Source organism: Oncorhynchus mykiss, chromosome 28, assembly GCF_057628025.1.
Source record: "Oncorhynchus mykiss isolate SJ-2025 chromosome 28, ASM5762802v1, whole genome shotgun sequence".
NCBI lineage: Eukaryota > Metazoa > Chordata > Actinopteri > Salmoniformes > Salmonidae > Oncorhynchus > Oncorhynchus mykiss.
Window position 1 is genome coordinate 11805167 of NC_143049.1, and position 9690 is coordinate 11814856.

Below are 9690 nucleotides of genomic sequence, written 5' to 3' on the forward strand. Positions count from 1 at the left end.
CGGTGAGTGGGGCGACCACTGTAGCATAATTTGGGATGAACCGCCAGAGTGAGGTGTTTAGTCCCAGGGTCCTTAGCTTATATCTGCTGGATTTACGGTGTATGACCTGGACTGTTTTTACTTACCTGTTGGCTGTTTTGGACCCTGATCTACCGAGAACCCGATTTGTGTACCGAACCCTGCTATCACCGACCACGCCTATGGCCTGGGGCGGTCCAGGTCGGAGAAACAAATATTCAGGCACTGTCCTGTTGGAAAAAACTCTCTCTGGTGTGATTTTGTGTCAGTCTCCCGCTTAACTTGTGTACAAACTCTCCTAACCTAGAAAAGAGTTGTCACAGCTTGTATGCTTACGTACATCAGCATGTGTGAGTGAGGAGTGTGTGTGACTCCTGTGGTTTCTGGTCCTCAGATATAGGCAGCCCTGATGAGATCAGTGGAAGCTTATAGCAGGCTTAACAGGGATAGGCTGATACTGCAAGCCTTAACAAGATAGGCTGACATAATGCAAGCCATAACGGGATAGACTGATACTGAAAAAACATATTTTTTTGTACATTTTATTCTACAGTCCACTATTTACTTCAAGTGTATAGAGCTGTCAAAGTTAACGTGTTAATCACATGCATTAATACTTTGAATTGACAAGGTAAGTATGTATCTTCCCCCAGCATTGTGCACTCCTGCCACCATCATTACGCACACCTGCCTTCCACCCGTTACGTGCATCAGCGTATTATTGGATTCACCTGGATTCAATCACCTGTTTATTACCTCCCCTATATTTGTCAGTTCCCCATCTCTGTTCCCGCTGCTTACACAATTGTCATTGTGTATCCGTGTGCTGACACTGTTTCTGTCTTGCCCTTTGTCTGGTCCTAATTACATGTCAACTCCCCCTACCTGCTTCTCGTGTCGGGCGTCGGTCCTTACACGTATGACGAATTGCATTTTTGGGGGGGGGGGGGGGTTGTTTAAATAAAACATCACAGCAATCACCAAGAAGGCATACGAGCGGATGTACAACACTGATTTGGTTCTACACAACCATCATCGAGTCCATCCTCACCTCCACAATCACTGTCTGGTTTGGAAATGTGTCCGTCTGGTCCAAGGGCAAACTGCAACAGATTATCCGGTTTGCTGAGAGGGTCATCGGCTGCGACCTGCCCTCCACGAGGTTCTGCACGATTCCAGGGCAACATCATTGCCGACCCCTTCCATTCTGGACACCACCTCTTACAAAGACTCCCTTCTGGCAAACTATTCAGGAGAATCACGACCAAAGCATCTTTCCCCTGCCTTGGGCCTCACCACCTGGTCCACAATGATCTTCTCATTAATGGACTATGCACTCTGCACTACTCATCCACTGACTATGTATCCTGCACTATTGTCATCCTAGAACTGCACATTGCTCTATGCACACTCTACACATTCTTATATGCTCTGTCACGCCCTGGCCATAGAGAGGCGTTTTATTCTCTATTTTGGTTAGGCCAGGGTGTGACTAGGGTGGGCATTCTATGTCCTTTTTTCTATGATTTTCTATTTCTATGTGTTTGGCCGGGTGTGGTTCTCAATCAGAGGCAGCTGTCTATCGTTGTCTCTGATTGAGAACCATACTTAGGTACCCTTTTCCCCCCACCTGTTTTGTGGGAAGTTAACTTTGTCTTTGTTCAGGGCACATAGCCCAAAGCGCCGCTTGTAGTTCTTAGCTTAACGTTGACATAGTGTACACACTGCATGTGGAATTGTGTCGACTCTGCTTCTATACTTGTTTTGTATATCCTGTCTATCATCAGTCTTTCTGTATATTCAGTTTATTGTGGTAGTACCATTTCACCAAGTCTGTAACGTATACGCCAGGAGTCAGGAAGCAGGTGAAGAAGGTGAGTTTAATAATGAACCGATACAGATGAACAAACATGAGAAGCGTACTGAACATAAGAGAAAACAATGCTACCTAATAGCTGATGTCAACTTTGGCCTAAAGAAAGGGCAAGTAATAATGGAGAAAATGATGACCAGGTGTGCGAAATGATGTTGCCAGGGCCGATGGTTGGTAGAGCGGTGACGACAGCCGGAGAAGGCGTGACAAAGTCAAATTCCTGTACATGCAAATATATTTGGCGAATAAAGGTGATTCTGATTTGTTTTGACTTGGGGAGTAAAGATTTAATTGATCCTCTCATTACAATTCTCATCATTGTTTTAAAAGACACAACAACAACAACAACAACAACCACCACAAAGAGAATGTATGTCATGTTGTTGTAACTGTAACACTGGCTATGGTAAATGCAACATGTCTCAAGGCTGCTGTGTGTGTGTGTGTGTGTGTGTGTGTGTGTGTGTAGGCCTATTCACCACCATTGAAGTGATGCAGAACAGTCTGTAACATACTTGAGAGGGTGTTCTTTCTGCATTCTCCATGGAGAGACTGTGGGGTTTCCCTGATCCTCTGCCAGACCAGCACACAAAGCATGCAGTGATGGTGCCAGAGGCAACTGGAGTGCGGGCAGAGTGTAGGACGGCTATGGTCTGGCCCCTAGGACCCTGCCATTGTGGAAATGTAAGTGGGAACAGTGTCTGAGCTGCTTGAGTTGGAACAGAAAGAAATGTTGGATGACCAAAACTATGAGCTTCAAATAGCTGGGCCTGGGAACATAGCGTGTTCTATAAAGAGGTCACAAAATAACCGAAACGAGCAAAAAAGGAGAAAAAACAATGTAGGGAAGAAAATGACAAATTATTTTGGAGAATGACTACAGTTAGTATGTACAGGGCACTATATTAAAAACAATTAATTGGTAGCACCAACTTAATATTTTTTTTTTTTTTCAAGTTAGGAGCACCACATAAAATTTAGGAGCACCAGAAAACAATATTTGTTAAAGTGATTGAGATACAGCCTATATTGGGCCCATATTAAATCTAGCTCCTTTTGAAGCACATGTTGTGCGCTATAAACTAAAATGTAACACTGTAAAGACATTAGTTTACCTTAAAAGCTCAAATGTTGATATGAATGGCATTTAAATTACGAAGTCATTTGTGGAATATTAGGTTTCTACATGGTGTAAAATCACTTTTACCTATTGAGATGCAGTACATCTCTTTCAAAATGTATTTTGATGATGACATGCAAGAGACCTGTCATTCATACATTGCTATGACCATTGATCTCCTGAAGAAGCTATCCCTTTTATTTGATTTCTGTGCCCCCAAATGTTTGGATATACATGTTGTTAGGTAGCTAGCCAATGAGGTAACAAGACTGAGTGTAAACAAATGGTTAACTACGTGCGAGTAGGTTTGGAATGGCCCATGACATGGTTTATGAATGTAAAATGCAGTCCCGGCAATTTGGTATAGGAATGAAAAAATGTTGCGCCGGTAATATGGGTCAGATCTTTTTATGGTTGGGCTGTAAAGTAATTTGTTTTTGCTGTAGTAATGGTGCAAGGATGACACTATCGAATCTGCACTCGCTGTTTTTTTCCTTGGACACTCGGAAATAACATTACAACATGAATCCTTCCAACAATTATTATCTGGGAGATTTTTTCCTAGTAGCACAGTGCTGCCAAAATAAAACTTGTGGTCGCACAGCAAAATATTTTGCACTTTAGAGCCCTCACTATGTTGCCCATTCTTCCTCTCTTCTTGCCCTCTCTTTCTCTTTGACTCAATTACCTTCCCTGTCTGTCTGTCATCCCCTCACACCACCCCATCTACTCATGACTTTTACTAATTTACTCATCACCTTTATTCCACACACAGAAACGCATATAAGCCCCTCCCTCCCTTTGGCAAATCAGACCATAACTATCCTCCTGCTACCTGCTTACCTGCAAAAACTCAAACAGCAAGTACCAGTGATGTGCTCAATACGGAAGTAGTCTGATGAAGTGGATGCTAAGCTACAGGACTGTTTCGCTAGCACAGATTGTAATATGTTCTGGGTTTCATCCGATAACATTAAGGAGTTTACCACATCAATCACCGGCTTCATTAATAAGTGCATTGACAATGTTGTCCCCACAGTGACCACACATACTGTACAGTGCATTTGGAAAGTATTGAGTCCCCTTGACGTTTTCCACAAATTGTTACAAACAAACAATACCCCATGAAGACCAACCAAAAACAGGTTTTTAGAAATGTTAGCAAATTCGAAAACTGAAATATCACATTTACGTAAGTATTCAGACCCTTTCCTCGGTACGTTGTTGAAGCACCTTTGGCAGCGACTACAGCCTCGAGTCTTCTCGGATATGATGCTACAAGCTTGGCACACCTGTATTTTGGGAGTTTCTCCCATTCTTCTCTGCAGATCCTCTCAAGCTCTATCAGGTTGGATGGGGAGCGTCGCTGCACAGCTATTTTCAGATCTCTCCAGAGATGTTCGATTGGGTTCAAGTCCGGGCTCTGGCTGGGCCACTCAAGAACATTCAGAGACTTTTTCCGAAGCCAGTCCTGCGTTGTCTTGGCTGTGTGCTTAGGGTCGTTAGAAGGTGTTTTATTCTGTTAGAAGGTGAACCTTCGCCCCAGTCTGAGGTCCTGAGTGCTCTGGAGCAGGTTTTCGTCAAGGATCTGTCTGTACTTTGCTCCCTGCCGCTGAAAAACATCCCCACAGCATGATGCTGCCACCACCATGCTTCACCGTAGGGATGGTGCCAGGTTTCCTCCAGACGTGACTCTTGGCATTCAGACCAAAGTTTTATTACACCAGAGAATCTTGTTTCTGATGGTCTGAGAGTCTGAGTCTTTTGGCAAGGTCCAAGCGAGCTGTCATTCGCATTTTACTGAGGAGTGGCTTCTGTCTGACCACTCTATCATAAAGGCCTGATTGGTGGAGTGCTGCAAAAATGGTTGTCCACATGGAAGCTTCTCCCATCTTCACAGAGGAACTCTGGAGCTCTGTCAGAGTGACCATCAGGTTCTTGGTCACCTCCCTGACAAAGGCCCTTCTCCCCCGATTGCTCAGTTTGGCCAGGCGGACAGCTCTAGGAAGAGTCTTGGTTGTTCTGAACTTCCATTTAAGAATGATGGAGATGGAGGCCTCTGTGTTCTTGGGGACCTTCAATTCTGCAGTACCCTTCCCCAGATCTGTGCCTCGACACAATCCTGTCTCAGAGCTCTACGGACAATTCCTTTGACCTGTTATTTTGCTCTGACATGCACTGTCAAACAGTGGGACCTTATAGGTGTGTGCCTTTCCAAATCATATCCAATCAATATAATTTACAACTGGTGGACTACAATCAAGTTGTAGGCACATCTCAAGGATGATCAATGGAAACAGGATGCACCTGAGCTCAATTTCGTCTCATAGCAAAGGGTCTGAATACTTATGTAAGGTATTTCTGTTTCTAAATGTTTATACATTTGCAAACATTTCAAAAAACCTGTTTTCACTTCGTCATTATGGGGTATTGTGTGTAGATTGATGAGGGAAAAAAATAATTTAATCAATTTTAGAATACAGTTGTAACTTAACATAAGATAATGTGGAAAAGTTCAAGGGGTCTGAATACTTGCTGACGGCACTGTACATACCTCAACCAGAAGCCATTGTTTACAGGCAACATCTGCACTGAGCTAAAGTCTAGAGCTGCCGCTTTCAAGGAGCGGGACACTAATCTGGACATTTATAATAAATCCCCTTACGACCTATGATGAGCCATCAAACAGGTAAAGCGCCAATACAGGACTAAGATCGAATCCTGCTACGCCGGCTCTGATGCTTAACGGATGTGGCAGGGCTAGCAAACTATAATGTATTTCAAAGGGAAACCCAGACGCAAGCCCACCAGACGGGCTAAATGCCTTCTGTGCTTGCGTGGATGAAAGCAATACTTAACAATGCATGAGAGCACCAGCTGTTCTGGACGACTGTGTGAGTTCGCTCTCCGTAGCTTATGTGAGTAAGACCTATAAACAGGTTAACATATGCAAGGTTGCGGGGCTAGATGGAATACCAGGACACATACTCAGAGTGTGCGCCGACCAGCTGGCAAGTGTCTTCACTGACATTTTCAACCTATCCCTGACCCGGTCAATAATACCAACTTGTTTCAAGCAGACCACCATAGTCCCCATGCTCAAGAACGCCAAGGTAAGTTGCCTAAATGACTATAGCCTCGTAGCACTCACATCGATAGCCATGAAATGCTTTGAAAGACTAGTCATGGCTTACATCATCAACATCATCCCAGATACCCTGGACCCACTCCAATTCATATACTGTCCCAACAGATCCACAGATGATGCATTCTCCATTGCACTCCACACTGCCCTCACCACCTGGACAAAGGGAATATGTATGTATGAATGCTGTTCATTGACTCCAGCTCAGCATTCAACACCATATTCCCCTCAAAGCTCATCACCAAATTTGAAAGCTTCAAGTCCCTCTTTGTTCACACCACTAATAATTAATGTGGTCCACACACATTCACATAGTTGGGGAGAGGGCACGTCAGCGCCTCTTCCCCCTCAGGAGGCTATAAAGATTTGGCATGGGCCCTAAAATCCTCCAAAAGTTCTACAACTGCGTCACTGAGAGCATCTTGACTGACTGCATCAAATCAAATCAAATCAAATGTTATTTGTGACATGAGCCGAATACAACAGGTTTAAACCTTACCGTGAAATGCTTAATTACAAGCCCTTAACCAACAATGCAGTTCAAGAAAAAGAGTTAAGAAAACATTTACTAAATAAACTTAAGTAAAACTATTTCAGAAAATAAAAAGTTAAACTACAATATCGAGGATATATATTTTTTATTTTAACTATGCAAGTCAGTTAAGAACAAATTCTTATTTACAATGACGGCCTACCCCTGCCAAACGCGGACGATGCTGAGGCAATTGTGCGCCGCCCTATGGGACTCCCAATCATGGCCAGATGTGATACAACCTGGATTCAAACCAGGGACTGTAGTGACGCCTCTTGCACTGAGATGCAGTTCCTTAGACCGCTGTGCCACTCGGGATATACAGGGGGAGGGGTTCAATGTAAATAGTCTGAGTGGCCATTTGATGAATTGTTCAGCAGTCTTATGGCTCGAGGGTAGAAGCTGTTAAGGAGCCTTTTGGCCCTAGACTTGGCGCTCCGCTACCGCTTGCCGTGCGGTAGCAGAGAGGACGGTCTATGACTTGGGTGACTTGGGTATTTGACAATCACCATTTGGTACGACAACTGCAAGGCACCCGGCCGCAAGGCACCACAGAGCGTGGTTAGTACGGCCCAGTACATCACTGGGGTCAAGCTCCCTGCCATCCAGGATGTGGCGAAATCCTGCACGGAGCCTTCACTGTGCGCTGCCTTCACTGTGCGCTGCCACTTTAAGAGCGCATCAGCAGTAAGGAAGGAGGACATAAAGATAGCTCTTCCGGCTCTCTGGGAGGTAGTTCTTGGTTGGCGCGGCAGTTTGATTGTGTGTGCGATGCTACAGATGTCTTATTTATTTTAAGCATGTTTAGTTTGTAAAGTAAACTCCTCCACTGGGAGGTAATACAGATTATTGGAAATCCTCTAATGTTGATGACTGCGTCCGTTCTTGTAAATTGTGTCTATGAAATTGCCGTTTAATTGCTCAGCCATTATTATTATTGGTGGGGTTACGTGTGTTTACGTGCTGTAACGTGGGTTTTCTATGGTGTGTCTTGTCTTTTCTCTCCACCGGCTATCTGGCAAACATGCTACACTCTTGGCAATCTCTTCTGCTGATGTGTGTGGGTCTGGTAGTGGTACTCTCTCTATCGTACTCTTTTCCTTTCGGCAGGGTTAATACCTACCAGGCGCCCGAAGAAAATCTTTATCTTTACCCCTCTCTAACAACACCGCTACAGCAGTGTCAGAGGAACGCACCCCCCAAATATTCTAAGACTCCAGCCACCCAAGCCATAGACACTTCTCTGTGCTACCACACGGCAAGTGGTACCAGTGCACCAAGTCTGGAACCAACCGACTGCTGAACAAGGCTGCTATAGCTAATCAAATGGCTACCCGTTCTACCTACATTTCCCCTTTTTTTAAAAACGAACTCTCTTGCACTGACTATGCACACACACTGGACTCTTCCCACAAACTCACACATACTTACACTGACACCCAAACACACACACACACACAGTACATACACACGCTCACACACACATAACATGTACACACATGCATACTGATGCGACACACTCACACACACACTACATACGCCCACACACACATAACATGTACACACATGCATACTGACGCGACACACACACACACACACTCACACACACACTTTCACACTCACCACATATGTTCCTGCTACTGCGCGACGTATGCTTCTGCTATGGTCTATTATCTATCCGTTTGCCTAGTCTCTTTACCCCTACCATAGCTACCTCAATTACCTTGTACCTCGACTCACTACTCCCTGTATATAGCCATGTTGTTTTTAACTCTATGGTTATTCGCTGTCTATTTATTCATAGTGTCACTATTTATATTTTATATATTTTTTTTATCTTTAACTCTGCATTGTTGCAAATGGACCTGTAAAGCATTTCAATGTTAGCCTGTTGTTTACCAAGCATGTGAAAAATAACATTTTATTTGAATTCGATTTGTCACTTCAGTCCAAATGTGCCTAATCTAACAACCAGGTTGTTGACACTGAGACAGTCATGGTATTCGAAAGCTGTAACATGTACCAGTTGTGTCTGAGAGGATGAAGCTTGACAGGACAGATGTTGATCTGATCTGAAGTTATCACTGGCCTTTTGCGTTCAAATTTGTTCTGTCTTTCTTACATGCATTCACGCTTGATGCACACACGCATGTACACACACACATATTTTTGACTGAGAGAATTAGCAGCAGGGACCTCTGCCTGGATAAAGCATGATTCTCTCATTGGAACACAGCAGCCACCACCCCTCTATAACTCCATTAGGGCTTTAGCTCCACGACACACTGTGCAGTTCCCCTCCACAATGGAACCATTGTCAGAGGGAGAGCGACCATTGTCGCCACGGTTACAGGATTTATTATCCCCCCACTCCTTCCACTGTGTTGTGACCTTTACCTCTGACCCCCCCAAACTCCTCCATTACAAATACTGGGGGTCTCTAAGGGCTCAGACACACCAAATGTGATTGTTGGCCCAGAGTATTTAGCACCTCTGAATGTAATTTACGAACCGAGTGCGCACCGATTTCACATATTTTACCCATGAAAAATGTTGGCAGTCAGATGTCTACAGCGGGTGGTCCTTAAAACACAGCGCGTTGAGTGATTGGCAGACGAACGGTAGATCCACATTCGGTGCAATGTGTGCAAGCCTTAACCCTCCCTCTGGTGTTGGAGATGATTCAGGTTGGTGGGGTGGAGGGAGGGAGGGAGGGATGGATGGAGGGGAGGAGGGGGTGTTGTAGGACTGACTCATTGAAAAGTTCAGTTGGAAGGCATAAGAGAGCTGGTCTAAATAGGCTCTTTTCTCTCAATTTCTCCCCTCTTGGCCTGGCTTGGCTTGCCACTGTGTGGTTATTTATGAGTGTGTGGGAGTGAGAGAGAGGGCTGCAGGGAGAGAGAGGGCCGCAGGTCTTTGTTAGGGGGGCCGGGCTGAGGTGCTGCTGCTGCCATCACTTCTGTCTGATGCACGCACCCACGTACGGACACACACACACACAA